Here is a 16,341-nt window from a genome sequence, read left to right as displayed (position 1 = left end):
CGCAATAAAAACACCTTATCTTAAAATTAAATGAATGACACAGATACATAACAAGTTACAATGAAAAAAGGTTCTAAATTTTACGCAGAGCTTATGTTCAAATATTATTAAACAATCAAGAAATTTTAAAGGGAGATTATAGCTTGTAACTTGGTGTGAAACTTTCTCATCTGTCATGTTAAACTTTACAGTTGCTTGACAAAAAGTTTAACTACATGTTGCACTTTAAAAACAATGTAATATTTGAAAAAAATCTTTGTTTTGGTTTGAATACCAGGGTGCCTTTGATAGTCATAGTTTGTCTTGTTAAAAGCAGATTTGAGGTTTTCAAACATTATTTTTACTTCGAACTTACCATCACTTAGGTTGCTGATATAATTTTAAGAAAATCATTTATGTCAATACTTAGTTAACTATGTTTTTTAACATAATACATATAAATTTTAGGTAATATTGTTAAAAATTCAGAACTTAGCCTGAAATTCGTTGAAACTAGTTTTGTTTATTAAATTATGGATTTATATTACATGTATAACTGAATTTAAAGAATGAATCAAAAGTTTTCACATTTTATATGAAATTTGTTTTACTGGAAAAAAATTTGAGATTTTTTTAAATTATGTTTCAAAAACTATAACTTATAGCTTATTTTACCTTTTCCTAGTAGAAGATTGTCCGAAGAATCCGAAAATGCATTCCGTTTTACGATTCAAAATCATGTTCATTGAAAAAATCATGACACGTTGAGAAGATGAAAAAATGCTATTTATCAACATTTTCTTAGTTATAGTTAACTAACTTTTTAAACTTTTCAAAATTTCATGAAAAGTTCTTCAAGGGGTACTTAGAGCACTTCTCTACCACGGTTAGTATGATTTCATACCATTCCGTACGTATTCAATTTGTACTCTTCATTTTGCGGAAAAATATCAAACCTATCAAAGTCACCCCGGCTATATGTCTCAAATCATAAAATTCATAATGTTAACATCGCATTAACCTCTTATGCTAATTTTATTTTCGAAGATTTTTATTTTTCTAGCTGGTTTAATTGTGTTTCTAACATGATTGACACGGTAAAATTTAAAAGTGTAATTTATTATAAACCACACAGAAAAAAATAATATAAATTTGGAAGCTGTAATTTTGGATGGTTGAATATTACCTCTTTTATGATGTAATTTTACCTCAATTTAGACTGAAAAAGTGACATTACACCAGAAAAGTGGTAAAATTACACATTTCCAGAGGTAAAATTACACCTTTTTCTGACATAAAAGATGTACCCCTTCCCATATATAATATTACCATGATTTTTTTTTCTGTGCAACGCTGCCAATTGTGAAAAAATACGTTATACCTGTATTTTTAAAAATTATATATAGATAAATATGCAAAAATCAGTTAAAACTAACAAAAAATATATTTTCCATATGTATATTTCTCTGATTAGTTTGCAATACGTCGTAAAAGCCATCACGATCTCCGACACTTATTTGATTTTTTTTTCTGAACCAAACCAATTTTTGTTTGTTTTCCAGTAAAGACCATTTAAAAGACGTGCAGATGATAATTCAAAGCATTTTTTTATTTATAATTCGTAAATTGATCGAGAACTTATAGAAAAATTGATTTATTTACAACTAGCGCTTAGGATCTTTTTAAAACTAACTCAAGATTTTTTTAAATTTAATTCATACGACTTTTTCAAAAACCACTCGTAAGCGATGTTGACAGCTCCTGTCACGGTGACAGCTGACGATTTAATGAACTAGACCCTTTAGGTTTTTCAATCGTTTCCCCTTCAATTCCAACAGGGTAGCCAGTTTGCATTTTTTGAAGCAAAAATTAAAAATATATGCGGCTAAATTGGTGATAATGATGATCAGACAAAAATAAATCAACATCAGTTTAAATATTGGGATACTTTGCAATCGGTCCTAACAATCATCTAAATCTCTAGCATCAATTTGCATTTTTATCGTTTAAAAAACATATTTTCATTGTTTCTGTTAATCATTTGCTTTTTAAAGCTTAGATTTCATTCAAATAATTACAGTAAAGAAAATCAATTCAAAATATTAATTTAAAAAATTTCAATCAATTTCAATGAAATATCGAAATAAATTGATAAACAAAACTGGCAACACCTTGTTATGCATGTGTTGGTGATAGCCTTGAACCGACGGCAAAGTAGCTCCAAAAACTGATCCAACGCGGCTGATTTGAAAAAATATTTTGAAATGAGTTTTTTTCGATAATAGAATAGTTATTTCAATGGATTAGTGACGGAAAACAAGAAAGAATTAAATAAACAACAGTTACATTGCTTGGAAACCGGACGAAATTGCTTGGTGTCAGTGCAAAACAGAAAAAATCATCAAGGTGTCGCGAGCCAAATCTGATAAGCAACGAGGCCGGAATTTTTGGACCTAATCGATGTGCTAGGAAAATGAAAGGAAGTTCGAATGGCGTTGGAAAAAGTGGCTGAAAAAGCGGAAATAATCAAAAATGTTAACATTTTTGGAAGAGGTAAGAAACAAAACGATCCTGCCTACACTTTCTGTTGGTTTCATTCAGTGAATTCGTACTTTAAAAGCCTGAACTACATCGATTAATAAAAATAGGTCCAAAATAGGTACTAGGTCCAAAATAGGGTCATATACCCTATGATTTTTGAAAATAAAATTTGAGTTTTTCGACGCGTCACGCGCAAAAACGGGAAAATGGCAAAATCGGCAAAAATTCAACTTTTTTCACTAAAACTGTGATAACATCAAAATTTCAGCGATGACCTACAGTCATATCAAATGATCGGGATGTTTTCATACATTTCGAAAGTTATAACACATTTTTTTGAAAATACTCAAATTTTCACAAAACTACTTTTTTTCGAAAAAATACTCAACGTTTCAGATTTTACAATATGGCTATCAAATAATCGGGACTGTTTCATACTTTTCGAAAATAATTGCGCAATATTTTGAAAATATGTACTCAAAATTTTATCAAACTACGTATTTTTGATAAAAACAAAAAAGACAGTTTTTACAATAAGGATATCAAATGATCGGGATTTTTTTCATTAAATTCGAAAGTTATGATTTTTTTTTTAAACACTCAAAATTTTCACAAGACTACGTATTTTCGAAAAATATTCCAAATTTCAGATTTTACATTAGGTAAATTTTGAGTATTTTTAGAAAAATGTGTTATTACTTTAGAAATGTATGCAGGGGTGTGCTTATGGGTAGATTTGAGTAGATGATATCTACTTAGCTGTTTGCTTAAATTTATTTATTTTTTAAGGAAAAATATTCAAGTTAAACGATATTTTTGACCATAAAAGGGCTTGCACCAAGTTTCACCAATTTCTTGGCTCAATTTTGAAGCGCCCTTTCCTTTTTTTCAAGTCATATGCACTCTTTCTGGAAAGTCAACCAAACATTTCAGTGTTCCAAGGTAGTGCTGTCGCAGTCAGTCGCAAAGTCGCCAAGTCGAGGAGCGATATTTTTTTAAATTAAGTTTGTCTGAAGGCGCCTCTAGGATTTAAAAAATTGTATTAAAATTCTCAATATGAAAATTTGACTGGAGGCGCCCCTACGACTTAAAAAAAATGTATTGAAATTCTTAATATGAAAATTTGACCGGAGGCGCCCCTACGGCTTAAAAAATTGTATTGAAATTCTCAATATGAAAATTTGACTGGAGGCGCCCCTACGACTTAAAAAAATGTATTGAAATTCTCAATATGAAAATTTGACTGGAGGCGCCCCTACGACTTAAAAAAATGTATTGAAATTCTCAATATGAAAATTTGACTGGAGGCGCCCCTACGACTTAAAAAAATGTATTGAAATTCTCAATATGAAAATTTGACTGGAGGCGCCCCTACGACTTAAAAAAATGTATTGAAATTCTCAATATGAAAATTTGACTGGAGGCGCCCCTACGACTTAAAAAAATGTATTGAAATTCTCAATATGAAAATTTGACTGGAGGCGCCCCTACGACTTAAAAAATTGTATTGATATTCTGAATATGAAAATTTGACTGGAGGCGCCCTTATGGCTGAAAAAAATTGAACAGGGGTGTGCTTATGGGTAGATTTGAGTAGATGATATCTACTTAGCTGTTTGCTTAAATTTATTTATTTTTTAAGGAAAAATATTCAAGTTAAACGATATTTTTGACCATAAAAGGGCTTGCACCAAGTTTCACCAATTTCTTGGCTCAATTTTGAAGCGCCCTTTTCTTTTTTTCAAGTCATATGCACTCTTTCTGGAAAGTCAACCAAACATTTCAGTGTTCCAAGGTAGTGCTGTCGCAGTCAGTCGCAAAGTCGCCAAGTCGAGGAGCGATATTTTTTTAAATTAAGTTTGTCTGAAGGCGCCTCTAAGATTTAAAAAATTGTATTAAAATTCTCAATATGAAAATTTGACTGGAGGCGCCCCCACGACTTAAAAAAATGTATTGAAATTCTCAATATGAAAATTTGACCGGAGGCGCCCCTACGGCTTAAAAAATTGTATTGAAATTCTCAATATGAAAATTTGACTGGAGGCGCCCCTACGACTTAAAAAAATGTATTGAAATTCTCAATATGAAAATTTGACTGGAGGCGCCCCTACGACTTAAAAAAATGTATTGAAATTCTCAATATGAAAATTTGACTGGAGGCGCCCCTACGACTTAAAAAAATGTATTGAAATTCTCAATATGAAAATTTGACTGGAGGCGCCCCTACGACTTAAAAAAATGTATTGAAATTCTCAATATGAAAATTTGACTGGAGGCGCCCCTACGACTTAAAAAATTGTATTGATGTTCTGAATATGAAAATTTGACTGGAGGCGACCTTATGGCTGAAAAAAATTGAACAGGGGTGTGCTTATGGGTAGATTTGAGTAGATGATATCTACTTAGCTGTTTGCTTAAATTTATTTATTTTTTAAGGAAAAATATTCAAGTTAAACGATATTTTTGACCATAAAAGGGCTTGCACCAAGTTTCACCAATTTCTTGGCTCAATTTTGAAGCGCCCTTTTCTTTTTTTCAAGTCATATGCACTCTTTCTGGAAAGTCAACCAAACATTTCAGTGTTCCAAGGTAGTGCTGTCGCAGTCAGTCGCAAAGTCGCCAAGTCGAGGAGCGATATTTTTTTAAATTAAGTTTGTCTGAAGGCGCCTCTAGGATTTAAAAAATTGTATTAAAATTCTCAATATGAAAATTTGACTGGAGGCGCCCCTACGACTTAAAAAAATGTATTGAAATTCTCAATATGAAAATTTGACCGGAGGCGCCCCTACGGCTTAAAAAATTGTATTGAAATTCTCAATATGAAAATTTGACTGGAGGCGCCCCTACGACTTAAAAAAATGTATTGAAATTCTCAATATGAAAATTTGACTGGAGGCGCCCCTACGACTTAAAAAAATGTATTGAAATTCTCAATATGAAAATTTGACTGGAGGCGCCCCTACGACTTAAAAAAATGTATTGAAATTCTCAATATGAAAATTTGACCGGAGGCGCCCCTACGGCTTAAAAAATTGTATTGAAATTCTCAATATGAAAATTTGACTGGAGGCGCCCCTACGACTTAAAAAAATGTATTGAAATTCTCAATATGAAAATTTGACTGGAGGCGCCCCTACGACTTAAAAAAATGTATTGAAATTCTCAATATGAAAATTTGACTGGAGGCGCCCCTACGACTCCTAGATAAATAAGGTAGGTCTGATATTTTGCACCTTGTAAGAAAGTCTATTTCCCGAAATTTTGAGGGGTAAATTGAAACATAATATTTAGCCCCAAGTGCAACTTCTTCTAAGAATCTCAGAATTTTATAACGATCTTATCAGATTTTTCTTTGGAAAGTCACTGAAAATTGATTGAAACAATATGCTTATTATATTTTTTAAGCACTTTGGCTACTGAATCGTAAAAAAGATATACGTCGCATCTCGCGGCGTCCGAGACACCATTTGATTATGCTGGGATCGATTTTTCGAAAAAATGCCAAACTTTTAAGGTCTGTACCGAGCTCCGGGGTGCCCCAAAAATCAATGTTATATATACCAAAAGATGTGCAAGAATTGGGCCTACACGCCAGTGATGTTGAAAATAAGCGCTTCAGTGGCCAAAGTGCCTTAAAAAATTACATTTTTGAAAAAAAAAATCTTTTTACGGGTTAAATCCCATTTAAAATTCAAATGCAAAGCACCAGCTCCTGTTACATCCACACAGCTAAAAAAGTAGTAATCCAGCTGTATGTAAAAGGCCTGGGTGTAAAATAAATGTTGCATTATTTTATGCAATTTTATGTAATTTTACACCCTGAAATATGTGGCCCATCAGTATGGGAAACCTTATTGACCGAAATGTCAAGCCCATATATGCGTTTATCCTTTCAGATTTTCATCGGTCTGATGACCGAGTGGGCTAAGGCGCCAGTCCTAACTATTGGTGCTGGGTTTGAATCCCGTCGGTTGCAACTTCTTTTTTGTGTTTGAAAATATTGTACATGCAGTGTGTAATATTAATTGTTTATTTTGACAAAGGTGATGTGCATGCTTTTGCATGCGATTTTACCATCGGATTTTTTGCTGTGCAATCAAGCTCATATTTGGAATTTGAGCTCAGTATGACCACCGGAACAAACCTCTGAATGTCCGCCAAAATGTAATTTTTGTTACATCCTAATACATATACATAATCTATGCAAATTGCACATATTCTTCTAAATTATCTAATTTGATTCCACTTTGTATAATCTAGACTTTATCAATTAGATCTCTAAGAACAATTTTCGGAACAAGTTCTCATAATAAAATATCAGTATTTGTTCGTTACTAGCTGAGATATGCGAATTTCGCTTAGTTACACAATAGGAAGCGTTAACTGAGTCATTTTGAATGCTCATATTTATTTTTTTAAAGAAATTAAATAAAATTTTGATATCAATTTTTTGTCTCAATAAAGCAGTGCCGTTAAAAGTAACGATAATTGCACATAATATAGTTTCATAATTTTCTTAACTTTTTGGCACATTTTTTTAAATTTTCAAAAAAATAGTAATGAAAAACTTAATTTTATTTTATTCATTTCGATTTATTGTTCGTATAACCATTCAGTTCGTCTGAAAATTTCATATCAAAGTATAAATATTTCAAAAAATATTGGTTTCTGAAGCTTTCACAACTGGGATCTTGTTTATTCGTTGAGCAACAAAAATTACGATATTATGAAATGAAAATTAACTATTATAATTCTGGTTAGTTTTTTAAACAAAAATTGTTGTTATATCATTTGAAACTTAGGTATCCTGTTCTGCCAAGATCAAATTATGTTTTTTTACGGTTTTGTTTACCATGGCCAAATTGGATGAAAATTGAAAAAAATATCAATTGATGTCTCAGAGAGGGTCATTCCAAATAAAAAAAAATTGGCAAATTTGTTAAAAAGTGTTAACAGTTTAACATCAAGAAAAAAAACTTGAGCTAACAAGGGCGTAAGAGATTTAATATGAACTGAACTACTTTTATTGCTATGAAAATTCTTTTAGACGAAATCATTTATTAAGCTGAATCATTAAAAAAAAACTACTTCGTATTATGTAGAAGGTGATTTTATGAAAATGATATTTCAAGTGAAAAAGTTGATATTTAAGGTGAATTCAATGCTTATCTATTTATTCATGAGCTCAAAGAAGTAAGATTTGTTCAAGAAAAAAGATTTGCCAACAAATCCATATTTTCTTCATTATTTTTTATTTTCATTTCAACGTCGTCTCAATATTATTCTTTATCATATTCTCTCAAACTGTTCACAGAGCCATAATGTATAGCAATGTTATGGTTTTGAAGCATGGATTCATTTTACTCGCCGTCAAAAGACTGTGATTGGAAAAATATCACTGCAAAAAAAAAATACTAGTAAATTTAGAAATAGTCTATAGATTTAGAATATCAATATATTTTCTTGAAAATGTTTTTGCAAGCAGTTAAGGCATTAATTGACCCTCGCACTTAATTTGATCATTTAAGTTGCTATTTTATACAATTTTGTTAAAGAATATTAACCAGAACCAATATAAGAACAATTTTGGATAAATTTAAAATTTATCGTTTCCCGGGAATTTTGTAACCCTGGGAAATTGGACGCTTTAGGTAATACTAAATCGCATCAGATTATTCTATTGAGAGCTAGTCAATCTGTTTTCTCCGATTTGATTGCAAAGATAAAGTTCAAAAGCCATACACTGAAATAAAAAAAAGTACGAAATTCCTTTACTTTAAGAATTCTGCCTCCTTTCCTTATTAAGTAATTGTGTTTTTCGGATAACTGAATAAGGATTTTTTTTATGTGTTATTTTCAAGTTGGGACCATCCATAAACCACGTGGACACTTTTTTGGGAATCTGTTACCTCCACCACCCTCCCCCCTCCCCTTGTGGACAATTGTCCATACAAAAAAAAAACTTTTTTGTATGGATCGTGGACAATCACCATACCCTCCTAAAGTGACCACGTGGTTTATGGATGGTCCCGTTCAAGTCATTCCAGGCATGTTCATGACAAATTTGATAAATATGAATATACGTGTTTCTATCAATTTCATGTGATTTTTCCATAGAAATATACATTAAAATCGATAAAAAATATTCACTTTTATCTTAGATTTGTTCTCCGAAACTTACCGTGGATCTGGATACCCTGTTAATATATAATTCTGACTTCTGGATTGAATACGCGAGAGTCAGTTTTTATTATCAATTCCAAAATGGATCAAATTTAATTATGTGTAGATAGAGTTATCTTTTATGATAGGTGCGACCTTAAAAATTTTAAATAACTAAAAGATTCTATTGTTTCATTGCAATGGGTTGCGTTTTTCCACGCTGCAGACAAAACATTTTTATTTGTCCACGTTGGGGGATGGGCATTTTCATTATCGAGTAGGACGGGACAAAGAAAGGGTTTACGACTAGGTTTAGAGTCAATTTTATGAATTTTCAAAAATAATGTGAAGTTTGTGTATGTTAAGGGCAAAAGTCACTGTTTGTCTGTTTTGATCTTATATTTGAAGTTTACTAAATAATGTTTTCAAACCTATAGGTTTTTGAAATCTTTGACACTTTCAAGCAAGTGTTTAGCCAAGCGAATTACCTTATTAACCGTTAAAGAATTTTTGAAATTCTTTTTATTATGTTTTCCTAAAATAAATTTGCGGGAAGGTGCGTACATTTTTGAATGAAAAAAAAATAAAAAACATAAAATAACTTTTATTTCTGATAATTCGGAATCGACGTAACACCTTATAATCTAGCCCTCTTAAACCTTGCGGTTTCGGCAACGGATTCACAGGCGTGTATCGTTCTTTTTGCGACAAGACTTTTTTTAATTTCTAATAATATTGATTCAAAATCACAGAAAAAAAATATCAGCAGAAATCGTACCAAAAATAAAATTTATGCAAAAATAGTAATCTTTGATCCCAAAAATTAAACTTAAGTTATATATGTACTACTTTGTTAAAATAGGTAAATTTACCATAATTTTTTTTAATTTTTTAATTAAACTACGCTTTGTTTATCAACCATCAAGAACCATGTGTATGTTTAGGTACTTTAGGATTTTGTTTTATTTTTAAGTTTAAAAATACGTTTCCACTATAAGAGCGAGTTGTGGCGCTTTAACCACGGCAAATAGTGTCCAGGGCATTTGTGGAAATACAATGTCCCATCCTCGAGGGTCCCGGAGCACCAAAACTTCTTAGCATGATGGCTTCCAACGATTTATTGCCTAAACAAACAGGAACGTGAGCGGGGGATCCCCACGTTTCTTCCTCCCCTGTAGATTCAGAACTGTATTGCTGTTTAAACATTCGTGTTCAAACTCAATCCAATTCAACGAATCATCTTTGCGGTAAACTTTACGCAGTTGGCCTGGCCGTTTTAACGTTTTGTGATGTTTCAAGGCAATTTATTGCATTGGAGCACTGCAAATGTTAATATTGACAAGAGGATGCTAGGCGTTAATCAACCTAAGGCATTTTCCAGGATGCCCTCGAAGGACTGGCTGCGCTGGGGTTAGATTAGATTAGATTAGAAAAATACGTTTCCACTATAAGCGCCTCACATATCAGTTAGTGACTGTCAGCGCCCTAAAAATCATATACAGTTAAACCTCGCATATGCAACTCATATGGGGGTTTCTTATGCGAAGCACGCATATGCGAGGTACAGGGCTTATGGGATTTTGGCTATATGGGAGACATGGCCTATATTTTTATGAAAAATCATCCTAACTATACAAATTTATAGTGTTTTGGAATCGTTATGAAGTCAGCTATACAGCTACACCATATTTACAAGGTTTACGATGTTCTAGGTCATCCGAAACTTCCTCAAGTTAAGGCCTATGTGTTCACCGCCGTACAAGTATGAGGTAGGCGATTGTGACTGTGGTTTTTGACCTCAGATCATATCCGGATAGCCTCAGGGAGGTTCAGGGACTAGTCTACCGATGTGTGGTGATGTTCTGGGTCTCCTGTAGAGTCCTGGGAGTTACGGCCGATGGGTCTACCGCCGTAACAAGATAGAGGTCGGAGGTTTTTGACCTCAGATCATATCCAGATAGCCTCAGGGAGGTTCAGGGACTAGTCTACCGGTATGTGGTGATGTTCTAGGTCTTCTGTAGAGTCCCGGGAGTTACGGCCGATGGGTCTACCACCGTAACAAGATAGAGGTCGGAGGTTATTGACATCAGATCATATCCAGATAGCCTCAGGGAGGTTCAGGGACTAGTCTACCGATATGTGGTGATGTTCTAGGTCTTCTGTAGATTCCCGGGAGTTACGGCCTATGGGTCTACCGCCGTAACAAGATAGAGGTCGGAGGTTTTCGACCTCAGATCATATCCAGATAGCCTCAGGGAGGTTCAGGGACTAGTCTACCGATATGTGGTGATGTTCTAGGTCTTCTGTAGAGTCCCGGGAGTTACGGCCGATGGGTCTACCACCGTAACAAGATAGAGGTCGGAGGTTTTTGACCTCAGATCATATCCAGATAGCCTCAGGGAGGTTCAGGGACTAGTCTACCGGTATGTGGTGATGTTCTAGGTCTTCTGTAGAGTCCTGGGAGTTACGGCCGATGGGTCTACCGCCGTAACAAGATAGAGGTCGGAGGTTTTCGACCTCAGATCATATCCAGATAGCCTCAGGGAGGTTCAGGGACTAGTCTACCGGTATGTGGTGATGTTCTAGGTCTTCTGTAGAGTCCCGGGAGTTACGGCCTATGGGTCTACCGCCGTAACAAGATAGAGGTCGGAGGTTTTTGACCTCAGATCATATCCAGATAGCCTCAGGGAGGTTCAGGGACTAGTCTACCGGTATGTGGTGATGTTCTAGGTCTTCTGTAGAGTCCCGGGAGTTACGGCCGATGGGTCTACCACCGTAACAAGATAGAGGTCGGAGGTTTTTGACCTCAGATCATATCCAGATAGCCTCAGGGAGGTTCAGGGACTAGTCTACCGGTATGTGGTGATGTTCTAGGTCTTCTGTAGAGTCCCGGGAGTTACGGCCTATGGGTCTACCGCCGTAACAAGATAGAGGTCGGAGGTTTTTGACCTCAGATCATATCCAGGTAGCCTCAGGGAGGTTCAGGGACTAGTCTATCGATGTGTGGTGATGTTCTGGGTCTTCTGTAGAGTCCTGGGAGTTACGGCCGATGGGTCTACCACCGTAACAAGATAGAGGTCGGAGGTTTTTGACCTCAGATCATATCCAGATAGCCTCAGGGAGGTCCGGGGACCAGTCTACCGATGCGTGGTTATGTTCTGGGTCTCCTGTAGAGTCCTGGGAGTTACGGCCGATGGGTCTACCGCCGTAACAAGATAGAGGTCGGAGGTTTTTGACCTCAGATCATATCCAGATAGTCTCAGGGAAGTTCAGGGGCTAGTCTAACGATGTGGTGATGTTCTGGGTATTCTGTAGAGTCCCGGGAGTTACGGCCGATGGGTCTACCGCCGTAACAAGATAGAGGTCGGTGGTTTTTGACCTCAGATCATAACCGGATAGCCACAGGGAGGTCCGGGGACCTAGAACATCACCACATATCGGTAGACTAGTCCCTGAACCTCCCTGAGGCTATCTGGATATGATCTGAGGTCAAAAACCTCCGACCTCTATCTTGTTACGGCGGTAGACCCATCGGACGTAACTCCCAAGACTCTACAGAAGACCTAGAACATCACCACATATCGGTAGACTAGTCCCTGAACCTCCCTGAGGCTATCTGGATATGATCTGAGGTCAAAAACCTCCGACCTCTATCTTGTTACGGCGGTAGACCCATCGGACGTAACTCCCAAGACTCTACAGAAGACCTAGAACATCACCACATATCGGTAGACTAGTCCCTGAACCTCCCTGAGGCTATCTGGATATGATCTGAGGTCAAAAACCTCCGACCTCTATCTTGTTACGGCGGTAGACCCATCGGCCGTAACTCCCAGGACTCTACAGGAGACCCAGAACATCACCACGTATCGGTAGACTAGTCCCTGAACCTCCCTGAGGCTATCTGAATATGATCTGAGGTCAAAAACCTCCGACCTCTATCTTGTTACGGCGGTAGACCCATCGGACGTAACTCCCAAGACTCTACAGAAGACCTAGAACATCACCACATATCGGTAGACTAGTCCCTGAACCTCCCTGAGGCTATCTGGATATGATCTGAGGTCAAAAACCTCCGACCTCTATCTTGTTACGGCGGTAGACCCATCGGCCGTAACTCCCAGGACTCTACAGGAGACCCAGAACATCACCACACATCGGTAGACTAGTCTCTGAACCTCCTTGCGGTTATCTGGATATGATCTGTGGTCAAAAACCACTGACCTCTATCTTGTTAAGGCGGTAGACCCATCGGACGTAACTCCCGATACTCTACAGAAGACCTAGATCATCACCACGTATCGGTAGACTAGTCCCTGAACCTCCCTGAGGCTATCTGGATATGATCTGAGGTCAAAAACCTCCGACCTCTATCTTGTTACGGCGGTAGACCCATCGGACGTAACTCCCGATACTCTACAGAAGACCTAGATCATCACCACACATCGGTAGACTAGTCTCTGAACCTCCTTGCGGTTATCTGGATATGATCTGTGGTCAAAAACCACTGACCTCTATCTTGTTAAGGCGGTAGACCCATCGGCCGTAACTCCCAGGACTCTACAGGAGACCCAGAACATCACCACGTATCGGTAGACTAGTCCCTGAACCTCCCTGAGGCTATCTGGATATGATCTGAGGTCAAAAACCTCCGACCTCTATCTTGTTACGGCGGTAGACCCATCGGCCGTAACTCCCAGGACTCTACAGGAGACCCAGAACATCACCACACATCGGTAGACTAGTCTCTGAACCTCCTTGCGGTTATCTGGATATGATCTGTGGTCAAAAACCACTGACCTCTATCTTGTTAAGGCGGTAGACCCATCGGCCGTAACTCCCGGGACTCTACAGAAGACCTAGAACATCACCAAACATCGGAAGACTAGTCCCTGAACCTCCCTGAGGCTATCCGGATATGATCTGAGGTCAAAAACCACAGTCACAATCGCCTACCTCATACTTGTACGGCGGTGAACACATAGGCCTCAACTTGAGGAAGTTTCGGATGACCTAGAACATCGTAAACCTTGTAAATATGGTGTAGCTGTATAGCTGACTTCATAACGATTCCAAAACACTATAAATTTGCATAGTTAAGATGATTTTTCATAAAAATATAGCCCATGTCTCCCATATAGCCAAAATCCCATAAGCCCTGTACCTCGCATAAGCAACTCTTGCGACTTAACCGAATCAGGTGGAATGACTCGTATATGCACAGTTGCATATGCGAGGCGCTCTTATGCGAGGTTTGACTGTATGCACTGTAGGCGCCCTCAGCCAAATGCGCATCTACCTAGCTCAAGCCCATCAAACACACCCCTGAATGTATGAGAAAATCCAGATCATTTGAAACCCATGTTGCAAAATACTGAAATTTTGAATATTTTTTTCTGAAATAAAACTACGTATAAAATTTTGAGTATTTTCAAGTATATGTGTTATTATTTTCGAAATGAATGGAAAAATCCCGATCATTTGATACTTATATTGTACAAAACTGAAATAGTATTTTCAAAATATTGCGTAATTATTTTCGAAAAGTATGAAAAAGTCCCGATTATTTGTAACCGTCATCAGGGGTGACATTGGGTCTGGGGGTGAGATTGGGTCATACAAAAATGCTGAAATTTGTATGACCCAATCTCACCCCCCAGACCCAATGTCACCCCTGATGATGGTACCCATATTGTAAAAAAAAACTGAAATATTGAGTATTTTTTCAAAAATGCGTAGATTTGTGAAAATTTGAAGTATTTTCACAAAAATGTTATTACTTCCGAAATTTATGAAAAAATCTTGATCTTGAGAAATTTTTTCGAACAAAAAAATGCATTTAAAAAAAACAGGAAAAATACGTATTTGGTATGTTTTACAACGTTGTAGAGCATTAAATTTTAAATGAGAATCTCACTTTTGGGAATTTTTGGATGGAAGAAGCGCACCGTGCAGACCAAACCGTAAGAAAATTGGGTTTTCCAATTTTTTTTTGATTTTCCCATACAAACTTAACCTTTGAGTATCAATGGGTAAATGTTGTTCGATAGTGCTAATTTTTGGTCCAGAGTCCTAAAATAGTTCAAGGAACAATATTCAGCTTGTGGAGCGAGGTTTTGAGAAAAAGTCCCATATTCTTGGCACCCTACTGTATACATGTTTGGGTACCAAAAGTTGCATCTTTCAATAATGAAAAATCTACCTACTTAAAAATAATTTTCATTTGAAATTATGTTATTTTTAGTTTTAATTTTGCATCCAGATTTTTAAGAGCATTTTGTAGAGAATTGGGCGACTGTCTACACTACCCTAGACAAATATTTGTAATTGCTTTAGTATAATTGAAGGAATTATAAACAATCCTTCTAAATGCAATCATCAATAACAAACAGTTCACAATTTATGGTTCAAAACAAAAGCTAAAGAAACTCCATTTAGGAAAAATATAGAGCAATTCCAGCTCAAATCAGGAATTTTTCTGGTACTTTTGTACCCGACCTTCTCCGATTTCAATGAAACTTTGTAGACATGTTATCCTAGGCCTATATAAGCCATTTTTGTGTGTATGGAGCCGATAGTACTCGAAAATAACTTTTGAGAAGGGTGTAAGTGTTTTAAATATTTTTGTATTTTGTAATTTAAAAATTACTGTATCTCGAAGCCGTTGCATCGTATCAATAGGTGGTCAAAGACAAACTTGTAGGAAATTGGACGGGCTTTCTGAAAAAAATAAACTGAAACAAAAAAACACACCACTTCTATGAGATTCTTTGATTTTTAGATGAAAAAGTTAAATTTCAGGGTGACGTCAAGATTTTTTTTCGCTCAAAATTTTTGTGAAAATAGCCTAAAATGTGACAAAAAGATTGACGAAAAATGCAGGATGGTATGTCTCTCCTAAAAAAAACAAAAATCATTTACTAAAACTGTTTTTTTTTTGAAAAGTGGTCAAAACGTCAAAATTTTTAAAAACCGATAGTGGGAATCAATTCCCCAGACAATTTTACATAAAAATCTCCATATTGACCATTGTCCTAAGTCCAATCCTTGCGAAGATACAGAGGTTTTAAAATTAAAAATGTTGAAAAAATAGCTTTTTTGGTGGTTTTTGGCATTTTCTATATGACAGACTTGATTTTTCAGTCTCAAAAATATTTTTACCGGAAAGCTCGTCCAATTTCCCATAAGTTTGCCTTGTAGAAATCTGGATAGTAAGTCATCTTACGTAAATATTAAAACGAGTCAAATTGAAAAGCTGTCAAAGGCAAACTTATGGGAAATTGGACGAGCTTTCCGGTAAAAATATTTACGAGACTGAAAAATCAAGTCTGTCATATAGAAATTGCCAAAAACCACTAAAAAACCTATTTTTTCAACATTTTTATTTTTAAAACCGCTGTATCTTCACAAGGATTGGACATAGGGCAATGGTCAATATGGAGACTTTTATGTAAAATTGTCTGGGGAATCGATTCCCACTATCGGTTTTTGAAAATTTTGACGTTTAGACCACTTTTCAAAAAAACAGTTTCAGTAAATGATTTTTGTATTTTTTAGGAGAGACATACCATCCTGCATTTTTCGTGAGTCTTTTTGTAACATTTTAGGCTATTTCCTCAAAAATTTTGAACGAAAAAAATCGTGACTTCACCTTAAAAT

At 35.9% G+C, this 16,341-nt stretch overlaps 1 protein-coding gene across 1 annotated transcript in view; it reads right to left on the bottom strand.

The window, feature by feature from the left end:
- The window catches only part of LOC120423513 (LIM/homeobox protein Awh-like), a 121,396-nt gene that overhangs the window by 49,261 nt on the left and 55,794 nt on the right, over positions 1 to 16,341 (bottom strand). The window lies entirely within an intron of this gene.

This window comes from Culex pipiens, chromosome 3 (assembly GCF_016801865.2).
Source record: "Culex pipiens pallens isolate TS chromosome 3, TS_CPP_V2, whole genome shotgun sequence".
Classification (NCBI taxonomy): Eukaryota; Metazoa; Arthropoda; class Insecta; order Diptera; family Culicidae; genus Culex; species Culex pipiens.
This window is presented reverse-complemented; position numbering and strand designations above follow the sequence as displayed.